Source organism: Schistocerca nitens, chromosome 7 (assembly GCF_023898315.1).
Source record: "Schistocerca nitens isolate TAMUIC-IGC-003100 chromosome 7, iqSchNite1.1, whole genome shotgun sequence".
Taxonomy (NCBI): domain Eukaryota; kingdom Metazoa; phylum Arthropoda; class Insecta; order Orthoptera; family Acrididae; genus Schistocerca; species Schistocerca nitens.
Genome location: NC_064620.1, coordinates 340,565,715 through 340,584,938, shown reverse-complemented (window position 1 = coordinate 340,584,938; position 19,224 = coordinate 340,565,715). Strand labels below are relative to the sequence as shown.

Here is a 19,224-nt window from a genome sequence, read left to right as displayed (position 1 = left end):
ACCATGTCACTGAGTAATCCTATCCAGACGCATGGACAACATCACAGCCCGCATCCTGTGACTGATTTGAAAACTAACATGTTATACGGAGGTTACAGTTCAAATTTTGGTTTGGTCACCACGTCGGTGTGGGCGTCGAGTGGCCCAAACCATTATATATATATATATATATATATATATATATATATATATATATATATATATATCGGTATATAGCGCACTCGTTGTCGTATTGCGGAAACGGAGCGATTTTTCTGACGTCCGAAAGTGCATAATAATTGGCTTTCGGGCCAAGGGTGGAAACATTTCCCAAACGGCGAAGTTCGTAAACTATTAGTGTGCCACTATGGTTAAAGTACATCTTCCATGGCAAAACGCCACTATCCAAAACCGGCGCCGAGGCAACTATAGTGTACCACGAGTTGTAGGTGACAGAGGTGAACGACGGCTGTGGTGATGTGTACGGGCAGAGACGTACAACGGTCGAGCAACTAACCGCCCAGATGAACCAAGAGGCTACCAACAGTGTTTCCTCAATGACCGCCGGCCGCAGTGCCCGAGCGGTTCTAGGCGCTTCAGTCTTGAAACCGTGAGACCGCTACGTACGCAGTTTCGAATCCTGCCTTTGGCTTGGATGTGTGTGATGTCCTTAGGTTAGTCAAGTTTAAGTAATTCTAAGTCTAGGGAACTTTTGACCTCAGATGTTAAGTCCCATAGTGCTCAGAGCCATTACCATTTTCATCAATGATCATTCATCGAACGTTGCTGAGCCGGCCGCTATGGCCGAGTGGTTCTAGGCGCTTCAGTCCGGAACCGCGCTGTTGCCATGGTCACAGGTTCGAATCCCGCCTCGGGCATGAGGTGTGTGATATCCTTAGGTTAATTAGGTTTAAGTAGTTGTAAGTCTAGGGGACTTATGATCTCAGATGTTAAGTCCCATAGTGCTTAGAGCCATTTGAACCAATTTGAACGTTGCTGCTTAGGGGACTCCGCGCAAGCGCTTGGCTCACGCACCCATCCTGACTGCAGCTCATCGGCGGCGAAGGCTGAATTTGCACGCCGGTACCGCAACTGGACGTCCACTGATTGGCGACAGGTGGCCTTCTCAGATGAGTCATGTTTCATGCCTCATCGGACAGAGGGCCTTAGCGTGTACGGCCCTGCAACAATCCTCGGAAGTGTCCAGGCCGGAGGAGGGAGAGTTATGTTCTGGGAAATGTTTTCGTGCATCTATTCATGGGGAACATTTCCACCGCTACTTGCAGTCTGTTTCTCCTCGTTTCGATGGCACATACAAGCAGGACAATGCAACTGGTCACACAGTTCGCCGTATACGTGCGTGGTTCGGAGAACACCAAAATGAGTTTATCGGACTTCCCTGGCCACCAAACTCGTCGTATCTAGGTCCCGTCAATATTCTCTGGCACCACCTCGATCGGGCTGTTTGCGCAATGGATCATCAACCGGGAACCTAGCGCAGTTGGCCACGACACTGGAGTCAACATGGCTCCACATCCCTGTCGGTAGCTTCCAGAACCGCACCGACTCTCTTCCTGCACGTATCCCACCAGTTCGTGATGCAAAAGGCGGTTATTCGGGTTTTTTTTGACCGGTGATCATATTAATGTGGCTAAACAGCGTATATTGTGACTAGAAATGGTCCTGTAACACTACTTTTATGGTTCAAATGGCTCTGAGCACTATGGGACTTAACATCTGAGGTCATCAGTCCCCTAGAACTTGTTGTTCTTGTTGTGGTCTTCAGTCCTGAGACTCGTTTGATGCAGCTCTCCATGCTACTCTATCCTGTGCAAGCTTCTTCATCTCCCAGTACTTACTGCCACCTACATCCTTTTGAATCTGCTTAGTGTATTCATCTCTTGGTCTCCCTCTACAATTTTTACCCTCCACGCTGCCCTCCAATGCTAAATTTGTGATCCCTTGATGCCTCAGAACATGTCTTACGTCATCTACCCATCTAATCTTCAGCATTCTTCTGTAGCACCACATTTCGAAAGCTTCTATTCTCTTCTTGTCCAAACTATTTATCGTCCACGTTTCACTTCCATACATGACCACACTCCATACAAATACTTTCCGAAACGACTTCCAGAAACTTAAATCTATACTCGATGTTAACAAATTTTTCTTCTTCAGAAACGCTTTCCTTGACATTTCCAGTCTACTTTTTATATCCTCTCTACTTCGACCATCATCAGTTATTTTGCTCCCCAAATGCCAAAACTCCTTTACTACATTACGTACCTCGTTTCCTAACCTAATTCCCTCAGCATCACCCGACTTAATTCGACTACATTCCATTATCCTCGTTTTGCTTTTGTTGCTGTTCATCTTATATCCTGCATTCAAGAACTTAGAACTACATAAACCTAACCAACCTAAGGACATCACAGACATCCATGCCCGAGGCAGGATTCGAACCTGCGACCGTAGCGGTCGCGCGTTTCCAGACTGAAGCGCCTAGAACCGCTCGGCCACACTGGCCGGCACTACTTTTATGTCTGAAGAGCTTTCTCCTTTAAGAGTGACATGGTGTGTAGTTACGTAACCCAGGGATGGCTATCAATGAGCGCAAGAAAGTGACCATTTATATTCACGTAACCCAGGGTGGATCTATCAATGAGAACAAGAAAGTGGCCGTTGATATTCTGACAGTATGTTCTCACACTACTCCGTTCCCTCCCATGGTACTCCTGTTATGAGTCAGCTTTCATTTACCTGAAACGTTATTTACTCCACCCGAGCGGCGGTAAACAGGTTTACCGGCGTCAACACGCAAGGGGCCTCGACACAGTTTCGTTGTTGTGGTCGACTGGAAGAGCCGACTTGTCTCTCTGCCAGGCCCGGTCTTAACTTACAGTCTCTCGCAGCCCCCTACGTAATCTTGTCATCCACGTCCCCTTATTTTACACCTAAAGCGCCAGTGGTCTGTTGCATCTCTGTTTCCGTCAAACGACCACCCATTAATAGGTAGAATAAGGCGTGGATCTAAGTCTGTTTGTATGAGGGGAGGGGGGAGTAATGCGGGTCATGACCCTCCGTCAAAACAACCTTTTAGTAGAAGCGATTATATTTTAACATACGTGCCGATAATGGTGAGCGCACATTTTTGGGAGAGCGAAAAAAAGACTCCCTAGAAATTAGACACTTGGTTTTTGTCCTAATTTTCATACCCAAACAGAGTGGGAAATAGACAAATGGGGTACCATATTGACACGCTAGAGGCCTAGTTTTGCAAAAGCAATATGCAACTGCTTGAAAGTAATCAATGCAATTAAGAAAAATTACTTAGTCATTTGAGGAAAAATTTAAATAGTTTAGGAGAAGCTGCTGTTAGCTATCTAAATGAAGTGTCAAAAAGTTAATCTCTTCAAGGCCCAGCCACTTTAGGCACAAAAGGTTATATTGTTGTAGAAATTACGGAATTCTGTCTCTCATGTTGACAAACTAAAATAAACGTCAAAATACAGATTAAATTGAAAGTTCTCTGGTTGCTCTTGCTCTATATACTCATAACAATAATAGACTACTGATGGACATTTAAATATATTATATTTAATTCTTTCTGAACAAACCTGAATACAAAAAAAATGAAACTTGGACAACAAACTAGTCAAATGTTTTGTGAAATGCGTGTCTAACACGCACCTGTGGTCTAGGGGGCCGGCACGGTAGCTCAGCGTGTTCGGTCAGAGGGTTAGCTGCCCCCTGTAATAAAAAACGGCTCAACACTGAACTTGAACGGGTGACATGGGACATCCGCATCGAACAAATGCAACGAACAAAATGAGAACAATAAAAAAAAGGGGGGTAGCGTCTTTGAGTCATAATCGAAACGACTTCGCCCCGGGTTCGAGTCCCGACGCTGCTTAAATTTTGATTAATAATCAGCACTGGCGATCGAACCTTCATTCTGCCAACAGCCTTATCAAAGAGGGCAGAGGAGCGGACAGAGGTTCAGGCCACTCTCTTGTCCTTCGGGTGGGAAATTGCCCTTAAAGGAGGAAGAATCAGCAATGATCAACGGCATGAGGATGCAGAAGGCAATGGAAGCCACTGCATTAAAGACACGTAACGTGTATCCACAGGACATGTGGCCTGTAATTGAAGAAGTGTCATGATGACCTCTCCATTGGCAAAAGATTCCGGTATAATACCCCATTCGGATCTCTGAGAGGGGACTGCGAAGGGGGAGGTTACCATAAGAAAAGGATTAAACAATCAACGAAAGGATGACGTTCTACGAGTCGTTGCGTGGAATGTCAGAAGCTTGAACTAGAAAATCTGAAAAGGGAAATGCAAAGGCTCAATCTAGATATGAAGTGAAGTGGAAGAAGACAAGAATTTCTGGTCAGAAGAGTATAGAGTAATATCAACAGCAGCAGAAAATGATATAATGGGAGTAGGATTCATTATGAATAGGAAGGTAGGGCAGAGAGTGTGTTACTGTGAACAGTTCTGCGGAAGGTCGTTCTTATCAGAATCGACAGCAAACCAACACCGACAAAGATAGTTCAGGTATACATGTCGACGTCGCAAGCTGAAGATGAAGAGATAGAGAAAGTGTATGAGGATATTGAAAGGGTAATACAGTATGTAAAGGGGGAAGAAAATCTAATAGTCACGGGGGACTGGAATGCAGTTGTAGGAGAAGGAGTGGAAGAAAAGGTTACAGGAGAATATGGGCTTGGGACTAGGAGTGAGAGAGGAGAAAGTCTAATTGAGTTCTGTAACAAATTTTAGCTAGTAATAGAGAATACTCTGTTGAAGAATCACAAGAGGAGGAGGTATACTTGGAAAAGGCCGGGTGATACGGGAAGATTTCAGTTAGATTACATAGTAGAATGTAAGGTGTACCGAGGAGTAGATATGGACTCAGATCACAATATAGTAGTGATGAAGAGTAGGCTGAAGTTTAAGACATAAGTCAGGAAGAATCAGTACGCAAAGAAGTGGGATACAGAATTACTAAGGAATGACGAGATACGGTTGAAGTTCTCCAAGGCTATAGATACAGCAATAGGTAATAGCTCAGTGGCCAATACAGTTGAAGAGGAATGAAATCTCTAAAAAGAGCCATCACAGAAATTAGAAAGGAAAACGTAGGTACAAAGAAGGTAACTGCGAAGAAACGATGTGTAACAGAAGAAATACTTCGATTGATCGATGAAAGGAGGAAGCACAAAAATGTTCCGGGAAACTTAGAAATACAGAAATACATGTCGCCAAGGAATGAAATAAATACGACGAGCAGGGAAGCTAAGACGAAATGGTTGCAGGAAAAATGTGAAGACATCGAAAAAGATATGATTGTCGGAAGGACAGACTCAGCATACAGGAATGACAAAACCATCTTCAGTGACATTAAAAGCAAGGGAGATAAGATTAAGAGTGCAAAGGGAATTCCACTATTAAATGAGAGGAGAAAGCGGATAGGTGGAAAGAATACATTGAAAGGCTCTATGAGGGGGGAGATTTGTCTGACGTGATAAAAGAAGAAACAGGAGTCGATTTAGAAGAGATAGGGGATCCAGTATTAGAATCAGAATTTATAAGAGCTTTGAGGACTTACGATCAAATAAGGCAGAAGGGATAGATAACATTCCATCAGAATTTCTAAAATCGTTGGGGGAAGTAGCAACAAAATAACTATTCACGCTGGTGTGCAGAATATATGAGTCTGGCGACATACCATCTGACTTTCGGAAAAGCATCATCCACACAATTCCGAAGAAGGCAACAGCTGACAAGTGCAAGAATTATAGTACAATCAGCTTAACAGCTCATGCATCGAAGCTGCTTACAAGAATAATATATAAAAGAATGGAAAAGAAAATTGAGGATGCCCTAGATGATGATCACTTTGGCTTTAGGAAAGGTAAATGCACGAGAGAGGCAATTCTGACGTTGCAGTTAATAATGGAAGCAAGACTAAAGAAAAATCAAGACAGGTTCATAGGGTTTGTCGACATGGAAAAAGCATTCGACAATGTAAACTTGTGCAAGATGTTCGAAATTCTGAAAAAAGTAGGGGTAAGCTATAGGGAGAGACGGGTCATATACAATATGTACAACACCCAAGAGGGAATAATACGAGTGGACGTCCACGAACGAAGTGCTCATATTAAAAAGGGTGTTAGACAATGATGTAGCCTTTCACCCCTACTCTTCAATCTGTACTTCGAGGAAGCAATGACGAAAGTAAAAGAAAGGTTCGGGAGTGGAATTAAAATACAAGGTGAAAGGATATCAATGATGTGATTCGCTGATGACATTGCTATCCTGAGTGAAAGTGAAGAAGAATTACATGATCTGCTGAACGGAATGAACAGTCTAATGAGTACAGACTATGGATTGAGAGTGAACCGAAGGAAGACGAAGGTAATGAGAAGTAGCAGAAATGAGAACAGCGAGAAACTTAGCATCAGGATTGATGGTCACGAAGTAGATGAAGTTAAGGAATTCTGCTACCTAGGCAGTAAAATAACCAATGACGGACGGAGCAAGGAGGACATCAAAAGCAGATTAGCAATGGCAAAAAGAGCATTCCTCGCCGAGAGAAGTCTACTAATATCAAATATCAGCCTTAATTTGTGGAAGAAATTTCTGAGAATATACGTCTGGAGAATAGCATTGTATGGTAGTGAAACATGGACTGTGGGAAAACCGGAACAGAAGAGAATCGAAGCATCTGAGATGTGGTGCTACAGACGATTATTGAAAATAAGGTGGACTGATAAGGTAAGGAATGAGGAGGTTCTGCACAGAATCGCTGAGGAAAGGAATATGTGGAAAACACTGATAAGGAGAAGGGACAGGTTGATAGGACATCTGTTAAGACATCAGTGAATGACTTCCATGGTACTAGAGGGAGCTGTAGAGGGCTTTCTCCAATTTTTTTATATATTGTGTAAATTATGACATTGTCAAAGCTGTAACAGTTGGCTGCTAATACAGTTCTCAACTGCATGATCCTTGTACTTCTTAATTTACACCTGCTTCAACATTATGCTAAAGTCATGTCAATACACAAATTATTATTATTATAAAACTCGTGCACTTCTGTTGCACGCTAAAAGTGAGCATGGCGGCAAAAAGTGATTCCCTCCCCTTCTCCACGGATTTAACAGACTGCGGACGGCTCCCAAGTTTAATCCCGTTTCGCACAGTATCCTTCACGGACGGATCTCAAAATAATTCGTGTTTTCTATAAGCTGTCTGTACATGCCACCTGCCCCAATATGTTTTAACTACTTCGTCTATTTAGGTCTTTACACCAGTAGTCAACGTATCAAGTTTTCGTTCCCTGCATGTCCTTTTTGCTCATTTATCATTTTGCTTGCATTTTGATATATCGAACAGTTAATATTTTCGCCTTGGTGTTCTTCCTGTTTTTAGAGAGGGGCCCTATTCAAAACCGAAGAAAATGAATGAATCTGAAATACTTTCGAAGGTTTTTGACGATTGTTATTCAGATGTTCCTGGGAGTATTAAGGTCCTGATGACTGAATGAATTTTTTATGGTTCACAGCAGCCGATGTATGCCCGAGTGCAAAGTACTGTGCCGCAGAGTGACAAGCAGAACCTTCCTATTCAAGGGATGATGCAGATGTTCGAGACCATGTTGTTTTACACGAAAAGGGTGCCTGTCAGCGACACGCACACATGTTTAATATTATGTATATATGCCTGAAAATCAAAAGTGATAATTCTAAGCAACTGAAAAATCATTATGAAATGGAGTTAACGATTTTCGATTTACAATTTAATCACGCCAATCACGTTGAAGAATAGAGCAACTCCCGTATATGTACTTCACTTTAACGACGTCAAGTTTCCAATCCAAAGGGAATATAGCACAAAAGCGATGCTAATAATTAAATAGCACACTCAGTCATTTAATTCATTTGCACCACATCTGTGAATCGCAACATAAAAGTGTTCAAAGAAAAGAGATCTGTGGCGCCAGCTAAAGGTTAGAACCCGCGTACCTTGACACAATAAACAAAAGACTATTGGTTCTTTGTTCTGTGACATTATATACACGAACCGCTTACTCATTCCGCTGTGGAGTACTTCGCGCTCGGGTATTAGCCGGCTGCAATGCGGCGGAGGGAATGACTAACAGCCGGTACGCGCGAAGTTTAAAAGCTGTACATTCAAAAGGTCGTAACTGCGCACTTTCAGAATTATGGGCCAATATTTTTCGTGGAGTGATTTCTGAGACTGATATCTTCCAAGCGTGCTTTTTCTCCTTAAACTGTGACGACGTGTTGTTGTTATTTCCGTGTAAATCATCCTGCGTCCTCCTACAGTAAACCAATGACGACAGTTTCATCAGCAAGCAGTTGCAGATTGCTGTTCATCCTATCCGTCGGATCGTTTATGTGTACAGAGAATTAGAGCGGTAATATCGTACTTCCTGGGACACTCCTGACGATAGCGATCAGGCTTTGGCAGTGATGTGTTTGTGTTACTGTTCCACTTGATGCCCTGCGCCGTTTGGTGCGACAGTGTATTAACAGACGCTTTTCCGAAGAACTTTGTTAGAATGCAAAGCAAATTATCTCTGTCGATAACATTGTGACACAAATTCTTAATAAATCAGAGCAGACCAGATTGTGATATAACATGTAAATAAAACACTTATCACAAGCTTTGATGGATAAAATGTGGTTTAATTTCGAAATCGGCACAGAATCCTGAACTTCATTATTATTTACAATTCAAGATTTCTAAAGGGTAATTTTCCTTCGAAAAATTTGCCAGCGAGCCTGCAAGGCGCACAGGATATGCTACATGGATAAATTCTTAGGGTACCTTGTTTACAGTGACTATAACAGTGGTTTTGAGCCCTGAAACCAATACCTAAGTTACGAGACGGATGGAAAAAAGACGGGTCTACTAACTGTCATTACAAGCTGTCATTAATAGCTGAAATCAAGCAATGATTTTAACGGCTGAATCGCATATTGTATTAAGTAACATGTATAATATTTTCTACAAGTGAATACGAAACGAATTTCTAAACACTACCTACGCTGTGCACTTTTTTTTTACGAACTTCTGAATTACATATTCTTCAGTGAATTCCCCCTTCGTGCTATGCTATGCCTCATTGGTTTACAGCTTCCACAGGGCTGGAAGGCAAAACATCATTTTAGCTAGATACATTTTGTTTTCAGATGATTCTTGAAAAGAAACGCGTGAATGTTTCTTCTGTTGTAACAAGAAATAACTTTCAATTTAATCTATGGTGTCAGTTTAATGACAGTAGGAATAAATGCACCTTACACTTCGTTTTTCGAAGCAGATGACATTTCTTATTTATTGATCTGAACTAGTGGGTTCCTCCTTTTTTATTATTCTTTAGGTACTAAATGCGGCCGGCCGCGGTGGTCTAGCGGTTCTAGGCGCTCAGTCCGGTACCGCGCGACTGCTACGGTCGCAGGTTCGAATCCTGCCTCGGGCATGGATGTGTGTGATGTCCTTAGGTTAGTTAGGTTTAAGAGTTCTAAGTTCTAGGGGACTAATGACCTCAGAAGTTGAGTCCCATAGTGCTCAGAGCCATTTTACTAAATGCGAAGGAAAATAAAAATAATTCGTGGCACTACATATGGCTTCAGTTTCCTTCCGATACGAAAAGCCTAGAGTAACAAAACTTTCCGGTAACAAATGGTTGCTGCATTGCTTTGTATGATCGTTTCCCTGAAAAGTTTTCCTTTACAAGGCAAGGGCACAAATATTCCTTCATAGTTAATCTGTGGCAGAACTTTTAAGGCTATTCAGATTACTGAAAGAGAAGTCACAATGTTAGTACCATGAAGATAGGAGAGAAAAATCATGGAATTAATATTTCACAAAGTTCCGCACATATTTTGCAGTTAGATATACAATGAGTGTTAGCATTAAACGAGTGATATTTATACACAAATGGACACCTTCAAACTGAAGACCATGCGTTATTTGTTCGGTAATGATATCACTCATTAGCTTCAGTCTAAATTGACCTTATCTCGAAAAATATCATTGTAAATTTTTTAAATTTGAAGACACTTTTACCTGTGCAAAGAAATATTGCTTATTTCACATATTTTTCGATTCACAGGACTTGACCATTATAATTCAAAAGTTTTACTAAAAATACCAAAATAATAAAAAATAATGTTTAATATGTTACCCGTCTACGAAGTCTATCCGTCGGATGATCGAGATTTTGGTTTTAGTCTTAGACTAGAGAGAGACACAGACCGCGCACGCCCCTATCTCTGCCGTGTTAAAGTTTGAAATACCATTTACGGCAGTTAACGGAGAGCAAAAAGTAGAGATTCCCTCGCTACGCACTAAGAGAATTGGAGCCGATAGTTAGTTTTACTCATTTACTGCTGAAATCAATGAGACAGGGTTGTAGCCCATCAGCGATGTTATTCAATCTGTATGTTGAGCAAGCAGTACAGGAAACAAAACAAAAATTTGAGGTAGCAATTAAAGTCCAAGGAGAAGAAATAAAAACTTTCAGGTTTGCTGATGACACTGTAATACTGTCAGAGACAGTAAAGGACTTGTAACAGCAGATGAACGGAATGGACACTGTCTTGATAAGAGGATATAAGATGAGCATCACCAAAAGCAAAACGAGTATAATGGAATGTAGTCGAATTAAATCAGGTGATGCTAAGGGAATGAGGTTAGGAAACGAGACAAAGTAGTAGATGAGTTTCGCTATTTCGGAAGCAAATAAACTGATGACGGTCGAAGTAGGGAGGACATGAAATGTAGACTGGTAATGGCAAGAAAAGCGTTTCTGAAGGAGAGAAATTTGTTAACATCGAGGATATATGTAAATGTCGGGAAGTCTTTCCTGAAAGTATTTGTGTGGAGTGTAGCCATGTATGGAAGTGAGACATGGACGATAAATAGACTAGACAAGTAGAGAGTAGAAGTTTTGGAAATGTAGTTCTACAGAAGAATGCTGAAGATTAGATTAGTAGATCACGTAACTAATGAGGAGGTACTGAATAGAATTGCGGAGAGAAGATTAATTTGTAGCTCAACCAGACTAGAAGAGGGCCGGTTGGTAGGACACATTCTGAGGCTTCAAGAGATCACCAATTTAGTACTGGAGGGAAGAGTGATGGGTAAAAACCGTAGAAAGAGGCCAAGAGATGAATACAGTAAGCAAATTCAGAAGGATGTAGGTTGCAGTAGTTACTCGGAGCACAGGATAGAGTAGCGTTGAGAGCTGCATCAAACCAGTCGCTGGACTGAAGACCGCCAGCAACAACAAATCTGGGGGCTGACGTATGATTAAGAGCATAGTGAACCTTCTTATTCAACTCGTAATATTTGGATATAAATAAAAACTTTGAAGTAGAAGGCCATTCGGAACTGGTCGGTAATGTTGTCACTATTTAGCTTCATCCCGTAAATTCACTGACTTAATTTGGAAGAATGAGTTGCATTTTTTAAAAAGAAAGTCACCTATGGGACGCTGTATTACTTCCTTTCACGCATCTGTCGGCGAAACCAAACGCAGCACGAGGTTTCAGCACTGTAATAAAGACGCCTTTACTGAAAAATACTACAATTAGTATAAAGGTAAGTAGAAGAGTAATCCTGAAGACGCCTGCAAATGGATACGGCCATCAATCAGCTGCTAGAGACGCTGATTTCAATACAGTTACGTCATTTACCGTCTAAGGGCAAACCGTCTGTAGTTAGACGTACGAGGGTCACTCCAAAAGAAATTCACACTATTTTTGTAAAAACACAGTTTTCATTCAGCATGTGTGAAAGCTTTACAGTGTGTAGATACATCCTTCCCGCTTGTTTTCAAACTTAGTTCAACCTGTTCCCGTGAGTGGCGCCGGCACAGCATGTCTTCAAGATGGCTGCTACACTTGACAGCAACGTGATGTCATAGAATTCCTGTGCTGTGAAAACGAGACAGTGGGAAACATCCACAAGAGGTTGAAAAAGGTGTATGGAGATGCTGCTGTCGATCGCAGTACAGTTAGTGGGTGGGCAAGCAGGTTACGTGATTAAAGCGGGCACGGCAATATTGAGGATTGTCTTCGCACTGGCAGGCCTCGTACTGCAAACACTCCAGACAATGTGCAGAGAGTTAGCGAATGACTGCTGACAGACGCATCACCGCGAACGAATTGTCACGCTACGTTGGGATAGGGGAAGGAAGTGTTTGCAGAATACTGAAAGTGTTGGCGTTGAAAAAGGTTTGTGCCAGGTGGGTTCCCAGGACGTTGACAGTGGCTCACAAAGAAGCAAGAAAAACGGTATGCAGCGAACTTTTGGAACAGTACGAGAATGGTGGAGATGGTTCAAATGGCTCTGAGCACTATGGGACTCAACTGCTGTGGTCATAAGTCCCCTAGAACTTAGAACTACTTAAACCTAACTAACCTAAGGACAGCACACAACACCCAGCCATCACGAGGCAGAGAAAATCCCTGACCCCGCCGGGAATCGAACCCGGGAACCCGGGCGTGGGAAGCGAGAACGCTACCGCACGACCACGAGATGCGGGCTGGTGGAGATGAATTTCTTGGAAGAATTGTGACACGTGATGAAACATGGCTCCATCATTTTTCATCAGAGACGAAGAGGCAATCAATGGAGTGCCATCATGCAAATTCACCCAAGAAAAAAAAAAAAAAAAAAAAATCAAAACCACACCACCTTCTGCTGGAAAAGTTTCCTGAGGAATCAAATCTATAGTAGTACAAACAGCTGATAACCTACAACATAGTGCCAAATAATTATTTTAATAATACCTGTGTACTAGTAATACTATATCATATTATCTTCTGTGAAACAAGAAAATCGATTATATTTAGAAGCAGAACATCTGTATGAACGAGAATCTTTGGCATGTTTACGTTCTGCTACTACAATGTGCGAAAAAGTGTGAGACTATGTATATATCCCAGAATGTACTGCAAAATTAAAGATGTACATTGTGTATACCAACTGCACAACAGAAGCAGACATCATACAATGTTAAACTGTAAGTTAGTTTCATATTATTAAAGCTGTTAAATTTATATCTACAATATACCATGTTGTAACACAAAAATGTAATATCAACAGGCAAACAACCAAACAAGCTGATGTAAATCACTAAAAAGCACCTGAAGTTGAGCCTCCAGGGATCGAAATGCATAGTGCAGTAAATAAACGCAACTTGTGACTGAAGGCGGTTTGTTCTTCATTTAATGAAAATGATGAAACTTCCTGGCAGATTAAAACTGTGTGCCGGACCGAGACTCGAACTCGGTACCTTTGCCTTTCGCAGGCAAGTACTCTACCAACTGAGTTACCCAAGCACGACTCACGCACCGTCCTCACAGCTTTACTTCTGCCAGTACCTCGTCTCCTACCTTCCAACATTACAGAAGCTCTCCTGCGACCTTGCAGAACTGGCACTCCTGAAAGAAAGGATATTGCGGAGACATGGCTTAGCCACAGCGTAGGGGATGTTTCCAGAATGAGATTTTCACTCTGCAGCGGAGTGTGCGCTGATATGAAACTTCCTGGCATTTCACTCTGCAGCGGAGTGTGCGCTGATATGAAACTTCCTGGCAGATTAAAACTGTGTGCCGGACCGAGACTCGAACTCGGGACCTTTGCCTTTCGCGGGCAAGTGCTCTACCAACTGAACTACCCAAGCACGACTCACGCCCCGTCCTCACAGCTTTACTTCTGCCAGTACCTCGTCTCCTACCTTCCAAACTTTACAGAAGCTCTCCTGCGAACCTTGCAGTAAAGCTGTGAGGACGGGGCGTGAGTCGTGCTTGGGTAGCTCAGTTGGTAGAGCACTTGCCCGTGAAAGGCAAAGGTCCCGAGTTCGAGTCTCGGTCCGGCACACAGTTTTAATCTGCCAGGAAGTTTCATATCAGCGCACACTCTGCTGCAGAGTGAAAATCTCATTCTAATGAAAATATTGTTCCTAAAGGATGCATCTACACACTGTAAAACTTTCAAAGATGTAGAATAAAGGATGGTTTTAAAAAAAATAGTGTGCTTTTCTTTTGTAGTGACCCTCGTATGCGTAGAAGTGTGCGCGCCACCTGCCGGGCCGCGGACGGCTGGGGCGACTCGGCTTGTCGCTGCTGGCCAGGCCCGCCCGCTCCTTAGCCCGTCCTTGGCCCACTTCCCGCCAGACACCAGCCAGCCTTGTGCGCCAGCGCCGAGCGCCGACACTTTCACCCGGCGCGCCGACAGCCGCTCTATTTACAAGCAAACCGGCACACTTTTACCTTAAACAACGCTCCGCGGGGGATTCTGCCGGTCACTGCCGCCCGTGACTTTATCAGGACCGGAGTCTGAGGCTGCGCAATTGTTCTGCCGGATTAATCATATAACTCATGAGATGTTTCCCCGTTCGACAAGTAGGTAACAAGTTATATAGCTCAGTAGGAGAGCATTCGAGTGCAGGTCGAGTAACCCGAATGGTCCCATAAAATTTACAGCATGAAATTAGCCAGTGAAGCCAGGTGCTGCGTTCGTCACTGCTTGAATCATTATTTGATAAGAAATAGTTACACTCCCATTGTAGTCTTCACTCCCAAAACTAGTTTGATGCACCTCACATCACCAAACTACTCTATGCTCTCCAAGTTTCCACATCTCTGCGTACCTACCACTACCTATGTCGATTTGAACGTGCTTAATGCAATCATAGATATCCCTCCCTCTACAATTTTTAGCCTGACGCACTTCAAAAATGGTTAAAAATAGCTCTAAGGACGGTGGGAGTTAACGTCTGAGGTCATCAGTCTCCTAGACGTAGAACTACTTAAACCGAACTAACCTAAGGACATCACACACATCCATGCCCGAGGCAGGATTCGAACCTGCGACCGTACCAGCAGCGCGGTTGCGGACTGAAGCGTCTAGAACCGCTCGGCCACAGCGGCCGGCCTCGCACACTTCATTTCGTAGCCAAATTGACTATTAATTGATGCCTCAGCGTGTCCTATCAATAGATCCATTCTATTAGTCAGTTTCTGCTATATATTTCTTTTCTCCCCAGTTCGATTCAGTACCACCTCACAAATTACGCGATCCACCCATCTAATCTTCAGCACTTTTCTGCAGCACCGCATTTCGAAAACTTTTATTCTCCTTTTATTTGAACTGTTTATTGTTCACGTATAACTTCAATAAAGGGTAAACTTCGGACAGGTTCCTTCAGAGAAGACTTCAGATACTGCCAAATTACTCTTTTTTAAAAATGCTTTTCTTACAGTTCCAGTCTCCATTTAATATCCTATTTTCTTCAGCCATCACCGATTATTTAGCTGACCAAATAGCTAAACTCATCTGCTACTTTTAGTGTCTCATTTCTTGATCAAATTCCCTCAGCACAGCACGATTTAATTCGACTGCCTATCATAACTTTTGTTTTACATTTGTTGGTGTTTCGTCTTGTAATCTCTTTTAAGCACACTGTCCATTCCGTTGAACTACTCTTCCAAATACTTTGCTACGTCTGACTAATGTCATTAGAAAACCTCAAAGTTTATACTTATTCTCCCTCAACTTTACTTTCCTGTCCAAATTTCTCCCTGGTTTTCTTTAGTGTGTTTTCAATGTCCAGACTGAACAACATCATGGACTGGGAAAAAACATGTCTCACCGCCTTCTCCGCCACTCCTGCTCTTTCATATCCTTTGACTCTTGTTAACTACAGCATGGTTTCCATAGAAGTTGCAAATAACCTTTCGGTTCCCTTATTTTATGTCTGTCACCTCCAGAAAGAACAAAGAGTGTAGTACAGTTAACAACTTCAAAAGCTCTCTTTAAATCTAAACGCTATAAATGTAAGTTTGCCTTTCTTCAATCTATCTTCTAAAATATATGATCAAGTATTGCCTCGCGTGTTGCTATGTTTCCCTGGAACTGAAATGTTCAATATTTTGCAACCATTAATTATCAAGCTGATAGTTAGGTTTATTCAGACTTTATTAATATAATAAGTGATGAAATAAGATCACGGGGATGTTCAATTCAATCTCATGGAGCAGAAATGTGACGAACAGAAGACGTAGACAATTAACTAAAGACAAATAAAAACGCTGACAGCGTAAGAGATGAATTTCTGGAAAAAATTAGCAAGAATCTCAAGGAAAGAACGTAAGGAAAATCAAATTCATAGGAATAATGGAAGAAGGAATATGTGATGGGTCGAAGAAAATTAGTAGTACGAAGATGTCAGAAGAATAGAGAAAACAAGATTACCAAAACTGATAATGGGATGGGAAATTGAGGGAAAAAACAAAAAAAGATTGTGACCGATGACCACCTGGCTGCGAAATGTAAGTCCGCAGCTCGTGGTCTAGTAGCTAGCGTTGCTACCTGTGGATCATGGGGTCACGGGTTCGATTCCCGGCCGGGTTGGGGATTTTCTTTGCTCGGGAACTGGGTGTTTCTGTTATCCTCATCATTTCATCATCATCATCATTCGTGATAGCGGCTAGGTTGGACTGTGAAAAAAACTGGACTGTGAAAAAATTTGGACTTTGTACGGGCGCTGATAACCACGAAGTTGAGCGCCCCTCAAACCAAACATCATCACCATCATCCGATACGTAAAGGTGACAGTCACAAGATCCACCTAGTGGAGATGAAGAGGATACACAAGATCGAACTTTCTGGAGGAACATCTTGAAGAGATACTTTTTAGTACTTTCGTAACGGTCATTGTAGTAAGTTCCGTGTGTATAGTTATGTTGGAGGCAAACCTCTTTATGGGGGAAAGTCTAAATAAATAAATAATAACGAATAAACATTTTGATGAGCTTTTCGTATTAATGTATTTATCCTTCCGATCCACCCTTGAGGGACGTTGTTAGTGCGATGGCGCCTTCCACTACTGTTTCACATATCTCTTGGTATATGTGCATAATGAGTCACTGCTACTCATCCAACATTTCCAGGGAAACAGCTGAACACATGCGCAGCGTGTTTCTTCGTTTTCCTTATAGACAGAGACAAGACCGCAACACTGAACTTATTCCCACAAACATTGATTAAAATGTTAACTGCAACCCATAATGTCCGTTTCAGAAAAAAAAAAAAACATCTAACTGACTGGACTGCACACATATCACTGCGTGATCTTTAGGTCGATCGAATTCTTTGCGGTTAGTACATGAGCAGAAACAGAGACCAGCAGTGGCGCGTGGCTAGATGCCTTACCGAAGTTTCTTCCACATACAAACCTTTCTTCATGATTCTTAAATCAAGTATTAGTAATATTTCAATTATGCTCTGTGCGGAATTCTACCAGGCTGCTTCCTCTCTCATTCCTTTTCCACAGACTATGTTCTCCTGTTATTTTTCCTTCTCTTCCTACAGCCTAACTCATGTCACCGTCAGAATTAAATTTTGCTCTCTCTTAAGAATCTGAATAATTTTCTGTATCTCATCACACATTGTTTCAATCACTTATTCTCCTGAGAAGCTCGCTGGCATATAAACTTATACTACTGTGTGATGGAAGTTAAATTCGTGTCTTTTTTTGGCTAGGATCACTCTTTCATTAGGCTCTCCATAGTACCTTACCAGTTGTCCTATTTTCTTATTCATTACAAGGCCTACTCTTGCATGACCCGTGTTGACGCCCTGTACTGACTTGACCAGAACCCCTTTTCCTCCTACCACCACAATACAAAAGGAAGAAGGCAAATATCATATCCAACTCACATTTATTTTTGCTTTCGGTTCTTACGAGATCGCCTTAGTAAAGTGGGTTGGGTGGATACATTTGTCAGCTACAGTGAAAAACCATTAACGGAGTAGAGGCGGCAAGGAATTCATTGAGTGTGACCTGACTGACTTTGCACAGAAGAAACCTCAGATTGTTCTTTATGTAAAGCCCCACCGACAATGATCACCTGTCTGGGTGGAATAGCTATACAGGAAAAATTATTACTGGAGTGTTCATAACTTTATACTAGTCAGAATTAACCACTCACAGCTTCTGATTTGTCACTGGGGATGTTAAAAAGCAAAAGGAGCGGCCGGGGGCAGACTAGAGAGATGTATTAGAAGAACAACTTACCGCTTCAAGTTGCGACTAGCCAGTGTAATAATAATGTAGTACAGGAAGAGATGAAACTTATTACACTCAACCGCCAAAGAAACTGGTATAGGTATGCGTATTGAAATACAGAGATATGCAAACAGGCAGAATATGGCGCTGCGGTCGGCAACGCCTATATAAGACAACAAATTTCGGGCGCAGTTGTTAGATCGATTGCTGCTGCTACAATGGCAGGTTATCAAGATTTAACTGATTTTGAAACGTGCTGTTATTGTAGGCGCACGAGCGATGGGACACAGCATCTCCGAGACAACGATGAAGTGGGGATTTTCCCGTACGACCATTTCACGACTGTACCGTGAATATCAGGAATCGGACAAAACATCAAATCTCCGACATCGCTACGGCCGGAAAAATATCCTGCAAGAATGGGACTTACGACGACTGAAGAGAATCGTTCAACGTGACAGAAGTGCAACCCTTCCGCAAATCGCTGCAGATTTCATTGCTGGGCCATCAACAAGTGTCAGCGTACGAACCATTCGACGAAACATCATCGATATGGGCTTTCGGAGCCGAAGGACCACTTTTGTACCGTTGGTGACTCCTCGACACAAAGCTTTAAGCGTCATCTGCGCCCGTCAACATCGACATTAGACTGTTGATGACTAGAAACATGTTCCCTGGTCGGACCAGTCTCTTTTCAAATCATATCGAGCGGATGGACATGTACGGGTATGAAGACAACCTCATGAATCATAGACCCTGCATGTCAGCGGGGCTGTTCAAGCTGGTGAAGGTTCTGTAATGGTGTGGGTCGTCTGCACTTGGAATGATATGGGATCCCTGATACATCTACATACGACTCTGACAGGTGACAGGTATGTAAGCATCCGACGGACTTGGGATTCCAGCAGGACAATGCGACACCCCACAAGTCCAGAATTGCTACAGACTGGCTCCAGGAACTCTCTTCTGAGTTTAAACACTTCCGCTGGCCACCAAACTCCCCAGGCATGAACATTGTTGAGCATATCTGAGATGCCTAGCGCCATGCTGTTCAGAAGAGATCTCCACTCCCTCGTACTCTTACGGATTTATGGACAGCCCTACAGGATTGATGGTGTCAGTTCCCT

General features: G+C 42.5%; 1 non-coding gene across 1 annotated transcript; it reads left to right on the top strand.

Annotated features, from left to right (window-relative positions):
• Window positions 1-13,829: 13,829 nt before the first annotated feature.
• Trnas-uga (transfer RNA serine (anticodon UGA)) lies at window positions 13,830-13,904 on the top strand. The gene has a single exon. It is a non-coding gene; the product is annotated as a tRNA-Ser (tRNA).
• The last annotated feature ends 5,320 nt before the right edge of the window (window positions 13,905-19,224 follow it).